This window comes from Choloepus didactylus, chromosome 3, assembly GCF_015220235.1.
Source record: "Choloepus didactylus isolate mChoDid1 chromosome 3, mChoDid1.pri, whole genome shotgun sequence".
Taxonomy (NCBI): Eukaryota; Metazoa; Chordata; class Mammalia; order Pilosa; family Megalonychidae; genus Choloepus; species Choloepus didactylus.
Window position 1 is genome coordinate 181738683 of NC_051309.1, and position 22992 is coordinate 181761674.

The 22992-nt window shown below is 33.4% G+C and overlaps 1 protein-coding gene across 3 annotated transcripts in view; it reads right to left on the reverse strand.

Moving 5' to 3' along the window:
- SPOCK3 (SPARC (osteonectin), cwcv and kazal like domains proteoglycan 3) overlaps nucleotides 1-22992 on the reverse strand; it is a 505924-nt gene that overhangs the window by 337951 nt on the left and 144981 nt on the right. The gene's annotated exons all lie outside the window — the stretch shown is intronic.

Here is a 22992-nt window from a genome sequence, read left to right on the forward strand (position 1 = left end):
GCCATTTTTGCACCAGGGTTTTATGAGAAGATTAAGCATGAAAACCCTAAGGCAGTGATTCTCAAAATACGCTTCTCCATCCAGCACATCACGATCAATGGGAAACATATGAAATGAAAATTATCAGGACCAACCAAAGACCAAGTGAATCTGAAATGCTGAAAATTGGGCCCAGAAGTTTATGTTGTAACAAGTCCTTCAGGTGATTGCACTTCAAGCTAAAGTTTGAGAACGACTGCCCTGAGACATCCCTTAAATGCTGACTCTTTTTTGCATCTAGAACGGTACTAGTTGGGAGAAAATATGAAATTGGTCATTTCAATCACTTCCTATGTTGTTTCGGTTAAGGAGCCCAGATGAGAAAGCTTGCAAAATGATACATTTGGTACTGTTCAAAACAGGAATTGAAAAATGTCTACAAACTCACCTCACTTCAGCTTGTATTCACCCCAAAGAATTAAACAGATAGCTCAAGTATAAGCAAGTTTCATAGACATTAGTATTGTCTATGCTTCATTATTCAAAGCTGGGTAAAATATCTGTTTTATTTTTAAGCCAGGATTATTGAAGTATAATTTATATATGTAACATTCACTCTTTTTTAGGTTTTTGGATCAGTAAGTTTTGACAAATGTCTATAGTCATGTAACTACCACTACAATAAAAATATAGAACATATCTATAACCTGAAAAAGTTCTCATGTCCCTTTATAATTAATCCCCTGCCCCCAGGCCTTGGCTACCTTTTATCTGTTTTCTGCTTTTTTGAAGGATGTACTATAACTGGATTACAGAGTATGTAACCCTTTAAATCTGGTTACATCCCCTCAGCTTAATGATTCTGAGATTTAACCAGTTGTTGTACATATTGGTGGTTCTTTTTTATAGCAGAGTAATATTCCATTGTAGGGATATATCACGCTTTGCATGTCATTCAGCAGTTGAGATATATTTGAGTGGTTTCCAGGTTTGAGTAATTATGAAGAAAACTCCTATGAACATTTACACATAGGTTTTTATTTGGACATGTCCTCATTTTTCTTGCACAAATATTTAAGAGTGGGATTGATGAGTCATATGATAAGTGTAGGTTTAACTTCATAAGAAGCTGCAAAACTGTTTTCCAAATTGATTGTATCATTTTATATTCCCACAAGCAACGTAGAACACTTGAAGTTCCTCAGTTTCTTCATCAGTAACTGGCATTGTCAGTTTTTCTTTCCTCCCTCCTTTTCCCCAATTTTGCTATCTCTTTCCCTCCCTCCTTCCCTCTCTCCCTTCCTTCCTTCCTTCCTTCTTTCCTCTCATTCTTTCCATTCTAATAATTTGTAGTGGCATCACATTGTGGTTTTATTTTTCATTTCCGTAATGACTAATATTATTGATCATATTTTCTTCTTTGCCATCCATTTCTTCTCTTTGATGAAGTCTCTCTAAATGTTTTCAATTGCTGAGGTACTTTAATTCATGTGGCTTTTTTTAAAAGCATTTTTATTAACCGTTGTTCTTGTGATCCAAGTGTAATTAAGAGTTTTAAAAAGTCCAAAAGTAGCCACCTTGATGATTTACATTGTTCTGACAAATAATTCAGATCCAAAAAATGGAAAAGGTCAAAGTAGAAATGAGGATATGTGTGTGTGTGTGTGTGTGTGTGTGTGTGTGTATCAGAGATTGGGAAACACTTTAAAACTTCAACAACTAACCAAATAATCCAGTTATAATCACCTAAATATGCTTCTGATACTAATCACCTCATACTTGGATAAACACTAATAATAATTAAGCATGGCAGTCAAAACCATCATATATTTCAAGCTTTTCATAATAAAATGGGAAAAATTGTCACCTAAGGACTGGCCCTGAGCCTCTGTGACACTTTTTTGCTTTGGATACCTAATATAAAATCTGTATTTTATTTGTATTAAATAGCTTTGGAATGTTTAAATGTGTACATAATATCACAGAAAAATAGTATATTATGAAGAATGAACTAATTAGAAGCACCAATCAAATACTAAATTAGTATTTGATAATCAAATACTAAATCCAGGATAAGAGATTTGGAACACTGAGAATTGCACCACTGCAAATTATTAAATATATTATAATTACTCTCAGAGCCTGATTTCCTAATTTGCAAAATGGTGGTATTATCAATATCAATATCATAGTCTTTTTTAGATAAAATCATTCTCTGTATTTTATTTGGATATTAATAAAGTACTGTCTATATTTTATTTAATTAATAATACAATACCTACATGCTATCTATCTACCTGAATATATATTATTTAAAACATATGAAATGACTACTCCCTCACTAAGACATGGAAATTTGTTTAACTAGGGAGATAAACTTTCCTTTGTTACATACATCATAGGGAGTAATATAAAAGCTCTAATTTGTGTAATACTGGGGACAAATAATAATGAATCCTAAAGAATAAAGCACATGAAAAGCTCCCATCTATCCATTTCTGCCTACCCATTTTCTAACTCCTTATGTTCTGTGAACAATTTATAATCACATATTTTGCTAAATAGTATCCAAAATAAAATTAGGCCAGATTTTTTTCTTAATGAAAATAGGAAGGAAAGAAGGAAGAGGAAGGAAGTATTTTAAGAATAAAAGAATAGGAGTAGAAGGAAACGGGAGGAAGAATAAAAAAGGAGAAAACATTTTCTACAAAAAGTTTGTGATTATGTTTAGAAATCTTACATTAGCCAGTTACATTTAAGGTTCATGGAATACCAATTATGAACGTTAATAGGTAACAGAAATTAAAATATTAAGACCTAGGCACTTCCAGAAGAGAAGACTAAATATTCTTACAGGCTTTGTTTTCATAAAACATCCAGTTGTTAGTCACGGTATAAGAAAGCATATAAAGAAAGCATTAAAAACATTTCTGAGCATGAAAAAACACATGTACACACACACACACACACACTCACACACAAACACAAAAGCAATCAAGTTGTTAAATTCATGTACTTAAGCACAGAAGTTGGGCCTTTTTGGAAGACACGCTTAGTATCAGGAAGCTAGTTTCAGGATTTTTAGCCACATCAAGGGAAAAGGTAGTCTAAGCCCTGTGTTTCCACTAATTTGAAAAGAAACACCTAGAGTGAGTGTGTACCTATGATGAAAGTTTGAGCTGTAAAAAACCCACTCCTAGGCAAAAGTAGCCAATCCTATCTATGAAAAATTATATCAGCAAAAACAGTAGAAGCACTGTTGCTGGAATTTGTAGCTTTAACTTGCTCTCACATGAGTGTTATGCTTTAATACACACTGCTATCACATTCTGGGAATTCCCAAATTGAGAACCTAAATTAAACTGGACTCAGTTGGATAGCAGACCTGTAGCAAATCTAGATTTCTAATTTGTGAACCTGAATTTTCACATTCAGGTTCCTCAGTATTCCCAAAAGTTAAGTTCAACCAATTCATATATAATGACCAAACACATGAAAATGCATGCCAACATGAACAAGAGAAAACAAGAAGAAAACACAACTGCAAACAAACAGCAGATTTTAAGTCTTAAAGACCCAATACTTCATATATCGGATTATGAAATTAATAATATTAAATTTCTACATATAAAAGACATAAAGAGAAATGGATTATACAAAAATCAAGCAACAGAGGATTTGTAACAGGCAAAAGCAAATTTGGAAAAGAATCAAATATAATTTCTTAAAACAAATAATGGTAGAAAATAAAATCTCAATAGAAATGCTAAATAATAGGCTAGACACTGTTAAAATTATCCAAATTTTTCTGTGCTGCCTCAGCATCCATCTGACTTTGGCTAAGCCACTTGGGTCAACTCTGACCTGTGACCTAGTTAATAAACAACTCTCCAGCCCTGGGGCATGTACTCCCCAGAGCCCAAACCCACATCTGCAGCCACCACCCATTGCACCCACACAGCTCACCACAGGTTTTCCCAAATGATATGCTAACCACCCCACCACTCTTGGATCCCCAGTCTCTTCACCTTTTCCTACATGTTTGCTTTAGAAATCTACTAACCTCCATCCCTACATCACAATGAAGGCACTAGCAGATGGGTCCCTCTCCCTCTGCTTGAGTGCTCCCTACTCACTGGTTAAACCCCTGGAATCTATCGTACTTCCCATCAACCCCTCCCTGGGACCTGTGAGTAACAAACCATCTTTTCTCATGCATTGTGGCCTCAGTTTCCCATTGTGTCACACCTGACCTCCCCCTGGACCCACATTTAAAATCAAACTTAACTAATTCAAGGCAGAAACACTTTAAATAAACAGTGAACTGAAAGCCATCCAATACATGGATATTACATTCATGGATTAAAAGACTCAATGTCTTCAAGAAAGAGTGTCATTTCTTTCCAAATTAATGAGTCAGTGCCATTCTAATCAAAGTCCAAACATGTTTGTTCATGAAATTTGGCAGGTTGTTATTAAAATGTTTATAAAAGTACAAAATCCAAGAATATCCAAGATTCTCCTGAAGTAGAATAAAGCAAGGAGAAATTATCTTGTAGAATAGCAAGATGTTATCAAGACTTATAAATACACAGTAATTAAATAGTTTTGCATTAGGGCAAATGGACAATTGCAAGAAACTAGAGAATCCAGAAACAGATGTATGCATATATGGAAACTTTGTATAAAACAGGGTCTTCATTAAATATCATATTCCAGTGGATTGCTTCATATATGGTCTGAGAGAATAGGTTATTCATAAAGAAAGAAATGAAGTCAGATCATGGTTCAACACATTACACTCAAAAATATTTTCCAAAATAAAAAAGTTGAAAGCAAGTATTGAAAATTTGCAGTGAATTTAAAACAATATAACATGATCTCAAAATCTGTAAGATTCTTAAATAAGTAAGAAATTCTAACCAAAAGAGATTATTAATTTAAACACAATAAATACCAAATTTGTCATCAAAATTGAAGCATCCATAAATGAAAAAGAAAGCAACAGAGTAAGAGAAGTTATTTTCAACACATATAAGTAACAGTAATTTATATCTAGAATAAAAAAAATCTGTAAATCAATAAAATCAAAGCACCAAAAACAGGTAACCTAAATGAAAATGAATAAAAGTCATAAATAGACATTAAAGAAAATAGAAAGCACTAATGGCCAAAGACATACAAAATGATTCTCAAACTTATTAAATCAGGAAAATACAAATTCCAGCCAAAAGAGATACCATTTAAAGAACAGTAAACTGGTTTTTGCTTTTTTACATTGATAATATCTAGTATTGTGGATGTGGAGTAACTAGAACTCTCATAATATGGAATTATGCACCTCATCACACTTGTAAATGTGAGATATGGATACCCCATGACACAGTAGTTCCACCTCTAGAGAAACAGCCTAAGAAATTCTTGCTCAAAAGGATATGCAAATTTGTGCCCAGAAACATCATTTATAACAGCAAGAAAATAGGAGGAACCCACAGGTCTACCAACAGGAAAATGAAGACACACTCAGAGGCATGCACACACACACATACACACATGCACATATATATACATACATATTATATATTCTAGTGAAAAAAACATATACTAGAATGAATAGCATTCCATAATAAAGTATAGTGATATATAGTATCCATTTACTAATATTACACCTCAAAGGTAGAGAATGAAAACAGGTATATACAAATCAGTATTTTGATGAAACACAAATGCAATGCTGGGTGTCAAAAGCAAGTCATGGACCAACACATACAACTTAATTGGAACAGATACATAAAAAAGGGAACAACCTAAATAGGAGATATACTTACATGGTAAAATAGAATTAACAGTGAAGGAACGAAATTAACAGAACTAAGAATAGGGATTGTTGTTGTGTGAGGAAAGAGAATGATTCAGTTGGAAAAAGGCAGGGATTTCAAAAGTAGTAGCAATATTGACAGTGGATGCATTGGTGTTTTGTTTTGTTTCGTTTACTGAGTATACAATATTTTACCTCTGTTTTGTGAAATTATTCATAATACAAGGTTTTTGGATCAATCATGAATGTAAAAATGAGTAAGCAGTTAAAAATATCAACTTCAGTATCTTGAGATCAATATCAAGTAATATGTTCTGCTTCTACTTCTGCCATGTGAAATTCATTATCATTGTCTACTGCAAAAAAAAAACAGAAACTATCTGCCATATGACTGACATTTTAACATATTGACCTATTCGTCTCCAAAGCTTTTCCCATTTTCATGAATATTTTAAAACACAAATGTGATGGTTAATTTCATGTGTTAACTTGGCTAGACTATGGTGTTCTGTTTGGCAAAGTAAACAGTGGTCCAAATGTTACTATGAGAGTATTTTGTAAAAGGATTTGCATCTATAATTGTATCTAGGGCTGACTGCATCCACAATCAGCACTGCAGATTGCCCTCACTTAGTGGGGAATCTCCTCATACAATTAATTGGAGGTCTTAAAAGCCAGAACTACTGAAGATTTCAGAAATCACAAAGAAGAATTTCTGCTTCAACTTCAGTCAATGAGCTTCTCCTGGGGAATTAGCACTCAACTTCAGTTTCACATTTATCAGTTTCCAGCTTGCACTTGCACTTGCCAGCCCCCAAGTTTACATGAGCCAATTCCTTATAATAAATCATATAAATACTTGTAGGTATACATATACATTCATTTATGTGTGCATGGATATGTATATCTGTGTGTGTGTCTGTGTGTGTGTTTGTGTTTGTGTGTGTGTGTGTATCCTGGTGGTTCTGTTTCTCTGGAGAATGCTGACTAATACACCAAGCAATAGTTTCATTCATGGGCCCACATCTTCATTTATTTTTCATTTAATCAAATACATACTGAGCACTAACTGTGTGCCAGGCCGCCTTCTTGTCACAGGGTGTATATCATGTGTGCCAGTTTGAAACTGTTACAGACCCCAGGAAAGGCCATTTCCTTTAATCCAGTCTTGTGGATGCAGACTTACTGTGGGTGGAACTTTTTGATTAGGTTGTTTCCATGGAGATGTGAGCCACCCAACTGTGGGTGAGACCTTTTGATTAGATTATTTCCATGGAGGTGTGGCCCTATCCACTCAGGGTGGGCCTTAATTAGATCACTGGAGTCTTTAAGAGGGCTGAGAGCCCACACAGACCCAGATGTTTGGAGACACCTGAAGACAGAGGGACATTTGGAGATTCTATGCTAAGAAATGAAGCCCAGAGTTTGCCCTGAAAAACTAAGAGAGGACTCCAAGACACTTAGAGAGAAATGCCCTAGGAGAATAAACTGAGAGAGAGAAGCTAAGAGAGACAGAAGCCCAGAGACATTTTGGAGAAATTTTGAAACCAGAACCTGGGAGCAAAGGACCAGCAGACGCCAGCCACATTCCTTCCCAGCTGACAGAGGTGTTCCAGATGCCATCAGCCTTTCTTCAGTGACAGTATCCTCTTGTTAATGCCTTAGTTTGGACACTTTTATGGCCTTAGAACTTTAAATTTGTAATGTAATAAATCCCTCTTATAAAAGCCAACACATTGCTGGTATTTTGCAAAATGGCAGCTTTAGCAAACCACATCATGGAGCAAAATAGATAAACGTTCTTACTCATATGGTGTTTGTACTGCAGTAGGCATGAGGCAGATTGCAAAAATGAATTTAAAAATAAATTACAGTATAATAATATTAGAATGTAATAAATACTATAAAAATTTAGCAGTGGGAGGGAATCAGGCATGTTGTTAGAAGGATTGTCATTATATAGTGGCAACAGAATCCCACATATTCTAATAGGATACGAGATCACTTATTTAGAACATATTTTCCATTTTTGGTCAAATTCTTTATTTTGTTGAATACCCCATTGTTTCATGTTAAGAGAAGTTCCTCAGGACCCTAAAATATAAGAAATATAAGCATATTTCAGATATACAGCACAATTATTTATTAAGATTCAAGCTTCTAATTCTATTCTAAATACTCAAATGTCAATGAAATATATTTAAAATAAGGAATTAAATTCCAATGCTTCAGGTGCTTGCAGAGTGGTAAATTCTAAAGATACACTTGGTTAGGAAAGCAATAAAAATGAAAATAAAAATTGTTCATTAGAATTGATCATCTAAAAGTTTGTGGGACATTTTTATGAGGGTGGGATCATAATAAGTTGTCAAATAGTATTTTCCCTTGTAATTGTTGTTTCCATGCATGGAGAAGTATGCTGAATTTGAGAGACAGAAGTAAGTGAAAGCAACTTTACAAGCTTTAGTTGTCTTACTTTCAAAACACAAAGAGCAGGGTGGAAAGGCAGTATTGCATGAAATGATTCTCAAGAATTTACCCACCTTTTACTTATTTTCTGTAATTAACTTCTTTGCAAAATATTTATAGAGCTCTCTACGTACCAGGCACAGTCATTGGTGCTGTATGAGATTTGGGTGCTGATCTCCAGTAGTTTTCATTCAGTTTAATGTTCAATAGTTTCTGTAAATGATCAATCATCAGTACCCAAGGCCTTAAATGTTCTAAGAGTATCTGCCTTCCTTTGTGAGCTCATTTCTATTCATTTCCCTCTTCCTTCACTCTAGTGACACGGTCTCTTTGATGCCCATGAACAAATCATAATTGTTCCTATTTGGTGACTTAGAATCTGTTATTAGATCTCACTAAAATTTCATTTTCTTAGAGATATATTTTCTCTCACCCTTATTAAAATTGTCAACCACTTTCTATCCAGTGAGACTGGTTTTATTTTTCCAGATACCATTTATCATATCTGAAGTTATATTTAGTTTCCTTGGTCATTATAACATAAAATAAAGCAGATTCATAAAAATGAGGGATTTATTAAATGCTTACCAATATGCATTGTCTATTCACAATAATAATTTGACTAAATCACAAAATCTGGGCCACAACCATCATAAAAGTATTTTGTCAAAGATTTTTAAGATGCTTGTGATGCAATATGGCATGTGAAATAGTTCAAAGTAAATAGTACCTCTATTCCAGTACGACAAGGGCAATATCTAAAAATTCCTCACCAATTGAATAAAGATAGATAAGTTGAGAGTTAAGAAATTTTAAAGTAATTGTGAAGAATAAAGTCTCCAATTAACCAGTAATTCTTTGGATTATCTTTACATTATGACATTTTATAAAACTTAAAAACTATTTGACATGAAAAAATGGTATGCATAGAAAATCAGATTTTATAAAAAAGTTGCTATTGTTTACTTGACAGTATAGGGAATATGAAAATTGAAAAAAGGGACCAAATTGTGGATTAGAGAAATTTTCAGGGATGGTAAAGTTAATATTTATTATGCTGATTATTAAATTTACAGATTAGTCAAACCTTTGTATGAAAAATTTTTCCCATTGTGCTTAACTATTGGGCATTTTCCTGCAACTTCCTCAGTGTTTGGAGAAATGAAGTAAAAAAAAGGTATAAAACCTTACTACTAAATCTAACAGAATAAGAAGTTTAGAAAAATGGTGACAGAGACTGAAAGTTCTGGCTAAAATTAGTCTCTAGGATATTCTGGTAATTGGATTCTCCAAGCTATCTCTGTTTCCAATTTCCACAAGAAATTAAGAGCTACCTAAATTAAAAGGAAGATTGAGACCAAATCACTGCAAGTTTCAAATATATTTTTATCAAATCTGCTCAATACATTACTTCTGAGGAGACATGACCCTTAGAAAGGGAACAAGATTAAAAGAATGTCCGCCACAAGTATGTGAGCAGATCATGAGATGAGTTTGAAGGATATGACCCTGTGGGAAATCAGCAGGAAATCAGCAGGATGTGACCTGGAAGACACATCAAAGGCAATCTGTTTATGATACTAAAGGGGAAAACCCTTAGACTAAAGATTAGAGTTTCAATAAAAGGGCAACTCTTTACTACTACTTTTATCATAGTCAATTATTTTTAAATGAGTACTTACATAATCAAATTTATGCACACTTATTTACCATAATCTTAAAGTATGAGTTTGATCTATGCTTTAGTGAAAACCAAATTGTAATGAATTTCTTATTCTATATGGTATACTCAAATGTAATTACAGACAGAGTAACCAGGAGACTGTCATCACTCTTCTTAATAACTCCTTCTCAAATCTAATACACTGGAATCTATTTGGAAAAATTGGTGAAGGATGTCAGACTAACATACTGAAAAGAAGGCTTAACCTTGAAGCTTCCAGTAAAAAAATAATTTGTAAATAAGTAATTTTCTTGAACTATTGTTAACATGAATGCCAAACCTATGCTTAGCATTCAGTGTTGCAGGGATATATTTTAAAAATCAGAGAAAATTGCATTTAAATAATAATCCCAATAAGATGTTCAAATCCTGTGTTCTGCTGAATATCTTAACTAAAAGATTAGTGCAGATAAGCAAAAAGAAAAAAAAAACCTAAATTCCTTAAAATTCCATATAAATCAAAGCATTTCTTTTTATGTCTTTATAAAATAAACAATTATGTCATTATCAGTTAAAATGGTTGACTTACAAAACATCATGTCACTTTAATTCATTTTAAATCTCTTATACACATTGGATCAAAATAAACTATTGCCTGTGATCGAAACAGACTATACAACTAAAAACATCAATTAGCAATCTTTTATTACTCTAAAATATTAATCTGGGTTTTCATCATTCTTAATCTATGGAACTATAACTATATGGAATTATAATGGAATATTAACTATAGTAACTTAAATAAAACAATAAAAAACATCAATCCATTCATTGACTATATTACCAAATTTTGCATAATGAAGTGGCATGGGATACATATTTAAATTGTCTCTGTGTAATATTGATATATCTATAATCACCAAGTAATAGAATTTAACATACTTGAAAATAGGGAATTTTTGTAGCTTTTGTGATATGGAAGAAAAAAAAAACAATAGTTAAGGTTATTCTGCTTTTGAGGATACTTGCTTGGAAGATTAGCTATCATAACTCCATGAGAAATTGATAAAATTTTGAAAACCTTAGAAGTTGATGATTTCATCTGTCATTTTCTCCATTTCATTCACTAAAGGAGTCTACAGGTGGGAAATAGGGGCATTTACATGCCATTATGATCCAAGGAATGTGGGTTTTAGTTACTTTCCATTTCCTATGTTCTTCCTTTTGTTTTGAATTTGAAGGAAATGGAGGAAAACCTATCATGGAATTTTTATTGTAATTCTAACTCATGATCACAAAATATTTTCTAATATACTTTAATATGCTAATTTGTTTTTTTTTTTGGACCTTCTTAGATTTGCAGAAAAATGGTCAAGTAGAAAGAATTCCCATACACCCTGCACCTAGTTTCCCCTATTATTAAATCTTAGCAAGACAAATTTAAGATCACGCATTAAGATTAAGAACATGCATTATCTTAATGAGCTTGATAGCTCTTTTTTATTGCGGAACAATATTCTATTGTATATGTTTACATAAACATATACAAACAATAGTTTATTGATCCATTCATCTACGGAAGGACATCTTAATTGCTTCCAGGTTTTGACAATTACGAATAAAACTACCATAAGCATTCACGTGCAGGTTTGTGTGTAGGCATAAGTTTTCAAACCAATTGGGTAAATAACAGATCATATGATTAATAAATTATATGATAAGTCTTTGTTTAGCTTTGTGAGAAACTATCTTCCAAATTGGCTGTACCATTTCGGACTCCCACCACCAAGGAATGAAAGGTCTTCTTGCTCTGTATCCTTGCTAGCCATTGGTGTTGTCAGGTGTTTTTTTTTTTGTTTTTTTTTATTTTGGCCATTGTAACTGATGTATATAAGTATTTCATTGTTGTTTTAATTTGCAACTCCCTGATGATACACTCCCTGCTGATATATAATGTTGAGCTTCTTTACATATACTTATTTGTCATCTGTGTATCAGTTTTGGTTAGGTGTCTGTTCATACACTTTATCAGTTTTTGATTGGTTTTCATATTGTTGATTGTTAATATTCCATTGTATATTTTGAATACAAGTCCTTTAGCAGATATGTATTTTGCAAATATTTTCTTCCAATCTGTAGTTTATCTTTTCATTCTCTTAATAGTGACTTTTACAGAGCAGAATTTTTAATTTTAATAAAGTCAAATATCAGGGGTTTTTTTTGTTTTTTTTTTCTCATAGATCATGCATTTGGTATTGTAATGTCATTGCCAAATCCAAGGTCACATGTTTTCTCCTATGTTTTCTTCTGGAAGATTTATAGTTTTGCATGTCATACTTAAGTGTATGATAAGTTCTGAGTAAAATTTCTGTGAAAGGTGAAATGTCTATGTCAAAATATTTTGTTTTTGCTTATGGTTTTTATTGTAGAATATTCTTATCAGATTGTGAAAGCACTATTTGTTGAAAATACTATTCCTTTCTCCATTGAATTGAGTTTGTCTTTTGTCAATGATCAATAGATAATATTTGTGTTGATCTGTTTCTGGTTCCTTATTCTGTTTCTGTGTCTCAGGTGTCTATTCTTTCACCAATACCATGCTGTCTTGAATAATGTAGGTTTACGGTAATTAGATAGGATGAGTCCTCCAAATTTGTTCCTCTTCAGTATTGTGTTGACTACTCCAGAACTTTTATCTTTTTGTATAAAATTTAAAATCAATGTTTCAATATATTTAAAAAATGGTATGCTGGAATCCAAATTCAATTGCATTGAATCTATGGAACAAATTATGAAGAATTGACAAATTAACAATTTTGATTTCTCCAGTCCATGAACATGGACTATCTCTAATTATTTCTGCTTATTTTTTGTTGCTTTCTACATATAAGTCCTGTACATATTTTACAAGATTTACACAGAATCATTCATTTTTTGGTAGTATTGTAAATCGTATTGTTTCTTCAAATTCAAATTCCAATCATTCCATAATGGTATATGGGAAAGGAATTGACTTTTGTGTATTATTCTTGTATCTTTTGACTTGCTATCTTTGCTTATTAGTTCCAATAATTTTTTTATTGATTCATTGAAACTTTATACATAGAGAGTAGTATCATCTATGAACAAAGATGGTTTCATTTCTCCCTTCCGAATCTGTATAACTTTTATTCATTTTTTTTTTTCATACTGCACTAGCTAGATCCTCTAGCAGGATGTTGAATGAGAGGGGTGAGAGAGGACATAATTGCTTTGTTCCCAACCTTAGGGAGAAAGCATCCAGTTTCAAACCATGAAGTATAATGTTAGCAATAGGTTTTTGTGTAGATGTATTTAATCAAGTTGAGGGAGAGTGCCTCACTATTCTTTGCTTGCTGAGAATTTTTATCATGAATGGGTTTGATATTTGGTGAAATTATTTTTTTTCTTTAGTTTACTGGTCTGATGGATTCCATTGACTGATATTTGAATGCTGAATAAACCTTGCATACCTGGAAAAAATCACATCTTGTCATGGTATACAATTACTTAGTACATTGTTGATTTGATTTGTTAATACCTTGTAGATGATTTTTGTATCTTTGTTCATCTAGGGATATTGGTCAGTGGTTTTCCTTTCTTATAATATCTTTATCTAGTTTTGGTACTATGGTAATTCTGGTATCATAGTTAGGAAGTCCTCCCTCTGATTTCTATATTGTAGATGAGATAGTGGAGAATTGGTATCATTTATTCCTTAAATGTTTGGTAGAATTCACCAGTGAAACCATCACTGGTTCTTTTTGGAGGATTATTAATTACAGATCTTTTTTAATATATATATATATATATAGGCCTATTCAGATTATCCAGTTCTCCTTGCATGAGGTTGGAAAGTTTGTGTCTTTTAAGGAATTGGTCTACTTCATCTAAGTTATTGTATTTGTTGGCATGGAGTGTTTTATAGTGTTCCTTATTATCCTTCCAATACACATTGGTCAGTAGTGATGAAAGCGCTCATATTTTTTACATTGGGCATTTGTTTCTTCTCTTTTCTTTTCTCTCTCTCTCCCCTCCTCCATTTCTCTTTTGGTTAGTTTGGTTATGGGTTTAACAATTTTATTGTCCTCTAAAAAGGACCACCCTTTGCTTTCATTCTTTTCTATCCATTTCAATTTCATTGATGTCCACTCTAATTTTTATATTTCACACCTTCTACTTATTTTGAATTTAATTTGCTCTTCTTTTTAAATTTTCCTAAAGCACAAACTTAGATTAGTGAATGTAGATCTCTATTCTTTGATGATACATATGTTTAATATAAATTTCCCTCTAAGCACTTCCATAGCTGCATCCCACAAGTTTCATAAGTTGTAATTTCATTTTCATTTAGTTCAAAATATGTATTTTTAAATTTCTCTTGTGAGTTCCTCTTTGACCCATGCATGATTTAGAAGTGTTTTGTTTAATCTCCCAATATTCATGGATTTTCAGCTATCTTTCAGTTAATTAATTCCAGTTTAATTCCATTGTGGTCTGAGAACCTATTTCATATGATTTCCATTTTTAAAAATGTTAATGTGAAGTTTATGGCCTAGAATGTGGCCTATCTTGGTGACTGTTCCATATGCACTTAAGAAAGAGTTTTCTTCTGTAGTTGGATGGAATATTCCATATATACCTCAACTAGATCAAGCTGATCAATAGTTCTGTGCAGGCTATCTATATACTTACTGGTTTTCTGCCTGTTTAATATACTAATCACAGAAAGAGGGTTTTAAAGTCAACAAGTACAATGGTTGGTTTATCTATTTCTCCTTGTTATCCTACCAGCTTTTGCCTCACATCTTTTGACCCTCTCTTTTTAGGTGCATACACTTTACCATTGCTGTGTGTTTTTGGAGAATTAACACCTTTATCAATATGTAATATTGCTCTTTATCCCTGATAACTTCCCTTGCTCAGAAGTCTGCTTAGCCTGAAAATTACAGCTACTCCAGCTTTTTTTTAATTAGTGTTACAATAGTATAACTTTCTCCATTCCTTTACTTTTAACCTGAGTCTTTAAATTTAAAGTAGGTTTCTTGTAAACAATACAACTAAGTCCTTTTGTTAATCCACTCTGACAATTTCTGACCTTTAAATAGTATATTTAGAACATTCAGACTTAAAGTAATTGTTGATAGGTTTGGATTAATATACACAGTATTTTAACTGTTTTCTATTTGTTGCTTTTGTTCTTTATTTTTGTTGTCCCTATATTTCTGCTCTGATTGATTACATTTTTGCATTTTACATTATTTCATATGGCAATTATCAATTAGATTCAATTATATAGCAGTTATACTTCTTTGAAAAAAGTTTAGTGGTTGCTCTAGAGTTTCCAATATACATCTTTAACTAATCTCATTCCACCCTCTAATAGCACTACACTGCTTCATGAAGGGTGTAGGTGGATTGCAACAGTTTCCCCAGTTCATCTCTCCTGTCTCTTATGACACTGTAGTCATTCTTTCACCTACCCATATGCCATAAGAAACCAACAAAATTGTTGCCATTATTATTTGAAGTTATATTTTAGATCAATTAAGAATTTAAAAATACTATTTTATTTCACCTTCATTTATTCCTTCTCTGATGATCTTCCTCTTGTTTCTGCCTATGTCATTTTCCTTTGCTCTGAAGAATGTCTTCTTTTGATGTATTTCTCGCAAAGAAGATCTGGTCTGCTGACAATGAACTCTGTCTCTTTGTTTCTCTGAGAAAGTCTTTATTTCTCGTCCACTTTTCAAGGATAATTACATTGGGCATAGAATTGTAGGTCAATTTATTTGTTTTCTTTCGTTAACACTTTACATATTTTCCTACACTCTCTTCTTGCTGGCATGGTTTCTGACAAGAAGTCCACTGTATTTCTTATTCTTGTTCCTCTAAATGTAAGGTGTTTCCAACTCACAAGTCCTGGGCTTCTTTGAAGATTTTATTTTGTCTTTCATTTTCTGCAGTTTGACTATGATGTGCCTAGATGTAGTCCCCCCCCCTTCTATATTTATTCTTTGTGCTTGGTGTTTTCTGAGATTCTTGTATCTGTGATTTAGTGTGTCTCATTAAGTTTGGAAACTTCTCAACTATTATACCTTCTGAGATAATTCCACAGCTCTCGCATATAGATTTCTTGTTTATATTTTTTCTTTTTCTATTTTTTTCTTTGCATTTCAGTTTAATCAGTTTAAGAAGTTTCTTTTGACTTATCTTCAAGCACACTGATGCTTTCATCAGCTGTGTTCAGTCTAGTGATGAACCCAACAAACGCCTTCTTAATTTTTTTTTTAACTTTTACCGTGTTTTATTACTTCTTCCTTAGAGATCTTGTCTCTCTGTTTATATTCCCCATCTGTTTTTGCATGTAATCTATTTTTACAATTTGATCTCAACATTTTAATTATGGTTATTTTAAATTCCCACTCAGATAGTTCCAACATCTATGCATATATGCATTGGGTTTTGATGTTTGCTTTAGTCTTTTAGATTGTGCTTTTTCTTGCCTTTTGGCACGTCTTATAATTTTTTTTGTTGTTGAAAGTTAGACATGTTGTATCAGATAATAAGAACTGAGGTAAATAGGCATTTACTGTGAAATTTATAATAATCTGGCTAGGAGTTGAGCTGTGTTTAATGTCTGCTGTAGTTGTAGGTTTCAGAGGTCTCAAATTCATCTAGTATCTTTGTTTCTGTCTCTTCTTTCATCTTTGGGCTTATCTAAATACTTCTCTTCAAAGAGTCTGTGCCATGCATCTCTTTCCACTGTTACTGTACTGAAGCCTTGTTAATAGGGTAGTAAGTTGTGGGAATGGGGAAGCACTCTATAATCTCATGATTAAATGTCAGTCTTTTAATGTGCCTGTATCTCTGTGAGGTGGCCTTTTCAAATGTTTCTTCAGGGGTTAGTTCCCACCCCCACCACTGCCTTAGTTGTGAAAATAAGCATGAAGGATCAAGTGGAAAGAGTACTGTGCTTTTTGAAAGCAGTTCATTTCCCTACACTTTTGTTATGGAGAAAGCCCCATGTGTTTTTAACAATGATCCTTCCTCCTTTCCTCCAGCTAGAGCCAATGGGAGATCTTTCTAGGATCTTCACAGTGAGAACTGGGTGGGGTTCCTGGACATAAAACAGGAGGGAGGGTGTCCCCATCTAAGACTTTGGGTCACTAGGAATTTCTCACTCTCTTGTGACTCTTCATTCAGCTCCCAGCAATTTCTCTCAGGTGTGATTTAAGTGTCCCTGCCAGCTTAAGGCTCAGAGGCTTGTGCCCCAGGTAAGGAAATCTCAACTGTATTTATTTTTTAAATAAATTCCATATTTTTGACTTTTATAACTTTCAAAAATAATTCCCCAATTAGCAAAATTTTCAATAGCTGCAGGGCTAATGTTGATGCACACTTTTTATCATTTCACTCTAAGGTTCTCACTGCTTACAGGACAATGTCCAAAACAAATTTCCAATATTAATGCTCATTCTCTATTTCATCTTTCCAGTGTCTGGCTCAGATGAACTTCTTGTTTCCAGCATTTTAATTTTTCCATGTTTTTGCCTCTTGCCTAGGTGGTCCCTTCTTACCCCTTGGTACTGTCTCCAATTCCAGATTGTACCTAATCTTCAATGACCAACCTCATACCAATTTCTCCATGAGACTTTCTATATCTCCCAGAAAAAATATTATGCCTCTCTTTTCAAAATATCCATGACATTTTACCTATCACTTTTTGATACAAGTCTCCTTTTCAAACAAACCTTATGATTATTTGTTTCATTGATTATTTCTTTTAGTAGATTTTATGAACCAAGAAGGCAAAGATCTGGTTCTAACACATCTTCATAATCTCCAAATCACCAAGCACAGTAAAGTCCTTAAAGTAGAATATCTACAATACACATGTGCTGAATAAGTAAAATATAATAGTGGCCTTAGATTCTTTTTAGGGGTGTTTCATTTCCATTTATATGTATCCTATGTTACAAAGTTAATATATACAATTATAATTGTGTTTTGTTTCAGGTATTGAAATTGAGACAATTTGCAACCTTTCAACATTTCCTTCATTAGCTAGTAAGTAATTTTATTACCTTGAATCCAGTTTTATTTGTATTTTAAAAATACTCTTACCAAATGGGGACTCATTACCCTATGTGCACAGAAGTCAACGTGTGACAATAGGATTTCAAGAAAAGAAAGAGCTAAAATGCAAGGTCAACCACCATGGAGACAGGAGGCCAAGAACAAATCTGTCTCCCCAGTCTGAGAGTTAAGGGAGAGTTTATGGGAATGGGAGATGCAAGATGGGGACAAAACTGGGGAGGCTGACTGGGTATAGTCCGACTGGTTAATTATAGAGATGTCCATATGTGGTAGAGTGGATTTTAAGCCCGACCTATGTTATTAACGGATCTCTTGCCTTTGATTTGCTTCCAGTGTCTCCTTATCCTCATAATCCTGGTTCCAAAGGAGGTGACTTCTGTTCCTGGTGTCTAGTGGTTGTCTAAAGGACAAGAATCAGTGATCTCTGTGCATGCTCAGGTTAAATGCCCTGCAGTTAAGCTCAGAAGTAAAGGTTATATGAACAGGGGATATCACCACCAACCAATTTTTCCTGTCCACAATTTCAATACTTGGAATTAAATATAACAGATTGAACACAGCATATATGTATATATATGATTTCCCACTTGACTGTATAGACTCAAAATATAAATATTCAAAGACAAATACAATGCATATGATGAAAGAAAAGCTATAGCAACAGAATTTTTGTTGTTGGAAATTAGATGTATGTATATTAACTAACTCAGCAGATTAGGAATCTATGGAACCTTAATCCTTCAGAGGTGGAAGCTAATGAAAAGCATGCATCATTAACTCACAGAACTTTCAAATGGTTCTCAATAATTGATGGCATATACAGGAATTTATACTTTATGTTTATTGTATGTCTTTACATATCAAATTTAAAGCTTCTTTTGCTTGGAGTTTGCCCTCTGAAACCACCAAAAAGTGCTTCACAACTACTTAAAAAGTAGTTAAATTTTTCTCCTATTTTTTAAAAAATGTAACAAGAATATTCAATTAATGGACTCTCATTCAAATCTTTGGTGCCACTCCCTACATTTTGGTTCTCTCTTTTTAAAATATCCTTGTTTGAATTATTAACATATACCTTATCCAGAGTATTTATGAAGGTAATATTAGAAAGTATATTTTAAAGCACTTTGGAAAATAGTTGAAGATCATATCAAAATTGAAGCACAGTTATACAATTTCACATTCACATATTAATTTCTTTCTACATATCACTCAATTCTGTATATTTTTGCCCTAACTCTCACAATAAGTATAACCTAATGTCACCCAGTACCTACTTTCTTTCTTACAATGTATTAGAAGCCTTTTTATTCTCATATTCTGTATCAATTTATGCTTGTGCTTCTAAAATATGTCTATCTATCCTTTTAAAAAGTAGTGAATATCAAATCCCCACTATCAACTTACCCCTTATAAATTATTTTACTTCCATTAATAATGGGACCAAAGGTGAACTTTTGGCAAAGCCTCTTAACTCCAACTCAGTAATTCCAAAAGTCATTTAATGTAGGTGTCTATTGTTAGATGCTTTCTTCTAACTAGCTCCTTCTATTCAGCAGCTGCCAACTTTCTCTTCTCTGTTGCTAAAAGTGATTCTTTGCTACTTGCGTAGTTCCAGTGATGAAAAAAATCCCTAAAGATCTCTAAAGTGCTATACCCCATTTTTCCTTCCATCCCACAGTCTTTCTCCATCTTTCTCTCTCTCTGTCTCTCTGTCTTTCTCTCTCAGCATCTCATTCTCTCTCAAAAAAATTATTTCTCAGTTTTATTAAAGGGTCAATGTAGAGTCTATTTCAATACCTGCCCTACCCTTCTGTGTCAGTGGTCTGCAGAAGTAATAAGAATAAAAACTATGAATTTAAAAGCAATGAATTTACTTTTGTTAAAAGTATTAAAATATTCTCAAGAGTTTAATGTTTCTATTTTATTGTATGTCAATTATTCATATATTACTTAATTTACAATGGGATGATCTCAAATTATTCTTTATTCAGATCATTTTATACTCAAATCCAATTAGTCCAAAAATAAATATTTATTTTTAAAATATATTTCTGAGAAAGGTATATCTCAGAAATTAAACAAATCTTTCTAGTTTCTTATGTTTGCATGGTGACTTTCTATGATTCATTTCTAAATGTGTCATGCATCATCCATCAGTCTCAAATTCCCACTCAATTATGCAATGCTCCTACACAGTTCCTGAAATCCTTGCATGGTGATATTTGAAACTCAACATCAGGCATTGGTAAAACACTATGTATCTTTAACCCCTATTCCCCAAATTTCTTTTTTGAGGGCACTGCTTTCCCTGAAGCCTTCTAAAGTGCTCTGTCTCCTTCTTTCCTAAAATTTCCTGGCCTTGTTTCTACATTTTTAGGACTTACCCTTTCTCATTGCACACACTGTCCTTCTCCCTGGTTAGAATCTTCTGATCCTGCCACCTTTCCTCTTATTCCTTGAAGACTGATTCAATGACCATCTCTCCACAATTACTCTCATGAAAATTGTTGGTAATTTCATTGTCTGCACTGATGGCTTTCAACCCTGGCTTCTTAGGTCCTTGAACTACTTTTCTCCAATGGTTATTCCCTCCACATACCTCAACTACTCACATGACCCTACCTATGCCTTGTGATTATCAATAACTGCCATCCTTCTCAGTATCCAACATCTCCTATCTTCCCAGTAATCTAATTCCAAAAATGCCTTGGACTCACAAGTGCCTTCAATCTACCAATCCTACTCCATTTGTGACCCCCACATCTTGCTTTCTAGTCTTTCAAGTTAAATGGCCATGGTTAATTATTTTAATTTCTTTCAGGCATGCACTCATAATTCCTTTATTCCCTTCTCCCTTAGGAGTATTTTTTTTTTTTTTTGGATAATTTACAATCCTAGTTGAAGCCAAATCTCCTCCTCTTTTGTGTCTGAATCCACAAAGTTATTGTAGCTGGAGTAAAGCACACAACCATGCAAGCTCTGTCTCAATTTATGTTTATGATCACCCACCTCAAGTGGGAGCTTACTGCTACCGATCAATCATTCCAGTCCTTTTACTTAGTCCATTTATTCTCACACATTCCTGGAAAGCTTTCACAGACCTCCTCACTCCTCAAACTGGTAATACCTCCTCCCCTGTTCTTACTCAGGTTATAACCTCCTTTTCTCTATGTCTCAGAGAAAACCAAAAAATAACATATTCCACAAGCTTCCACCACCATTTATACTCCCTATCATGCTAGAAATGAGGCTAGGTACAAAAACATCTTCTAAAATCTTACTTTGTTTAAGAAATACACATATGTAGAGAGGATCCTCATCTCTTATCTATATGATTCTAGTCTTGGCACTTATGCACTTACAGGTAAAGAACTTCATGCAAAGGCTCATAAATGAAAGATTTTTAATGAGTGAGGGGTCAGTGATTCAAAGGGGGGAAAATTTATTGGTAAGTGTTCATCAAAGAAAGAATGCACATCACCTTCATTTTTGTTCTATATAATCATTTATCCACAATATAAATATTCACTGAAACCCTAATGTCTAGAAAGCTATTCTCAATACATTTTTGCTGAATGAATGAATAAATACATGGATGGGCAGAAATCTAAATATAGCACATAAGCCCAGGCTTAATTTCATAAAATAGCTACACAATCCTAAAAAAAGTCCCTTTCCATGTAATAGCACTAACCACTACTGAATATTCCCCCAAATGACAATGAGTCTGTCTGTGCTAACAATGGTACTGTATAACTTATCACACTGGGTGAGAGATTATTTTTTTCATTTCTTTTGATTTTTTAAAGATTTTTAAGAGTGTGCTGTGAAGCATAAATAAAACGCAAACACATAAATAAAAGCTTTAAGATAGATATAAAAATTTGCTGAATCAAGAACATGTTTTCCACTTACAATTCAATTCTGTAAAGATTTTTGTAATAGGAACATGTTCTGGTTTGCTAAAGCTGCCAGAATGCAATATACCAGAAATGGATTGGTTTTTACAATGGGGGTTTATTAGTTCACAAATTTGTAGTACTAAAACTATGGAAATGTCCCAGCTAAGGCACCAACAGGAAGATCAATGGTATCTGGGGTTCCTCTGTCACTTGGGAAGGCACATGGCTGGCTCCTCCTCCTGGGTTTAGCTTCTGGTTTCAGTGGCTTTCCAAAAATGTCTCTGGACTTCTGTCTCAGTTTCCCTCTTAGCTTCTCTCCAGGGAAGACTCTGGATTACATATTTTAGCTTCTCTGAGCTCTCTCCAAAATGTCATCTTTTATCCTCTCATAGAGGTTTCCAGCAAGGGAACCACGACCCACCTTGAATGGGTGGGTCACATCTCCATGGAAATCACCTAATCAAAAGGTCCCATCCACAATAGCCTGCTCCACAAGTCTGGATTAAAAGAACATAGTCTTTTCCAGGGTACATAACAGATCTAAAACAGCACAGAACACCAAAATCAATTACTTTTCTTTCCATTAGAAGTTGAAAAAAGTGGTTATTAGTCAGAATGTATTTTTATGTTACAGTCACGAAACAAAATCTCAGTTAACCAATATGAGGCACTGACTTTGATGATGATGACAGCTACTAGTCCTATCTGCCCTCTTCATAGTATTTCCAAATAAGCTCTGAAAATATGTTATTCCATAAGATCTACTTAATTTTTTAAATAACAAATTTAAAAGTTTGAGACTAATTTTCAGACACTAAAAATGATTATGTCAACTTATCACCAGTTAATATTAATTCATCACCTTTTGTGAATACATAATAACATCACAGATGAGTTTCATGAATACTGCTGCCAAAGGAATAAATCTGTTGTAAATTTTTTAAATAACCCTTTTCCCAGAGTTGATTCTTGGATTCATAACAATGAATATATTGTCATCATTTTTAAAAGTAACTTTTTAAAAACTTCAGTTTGGCATA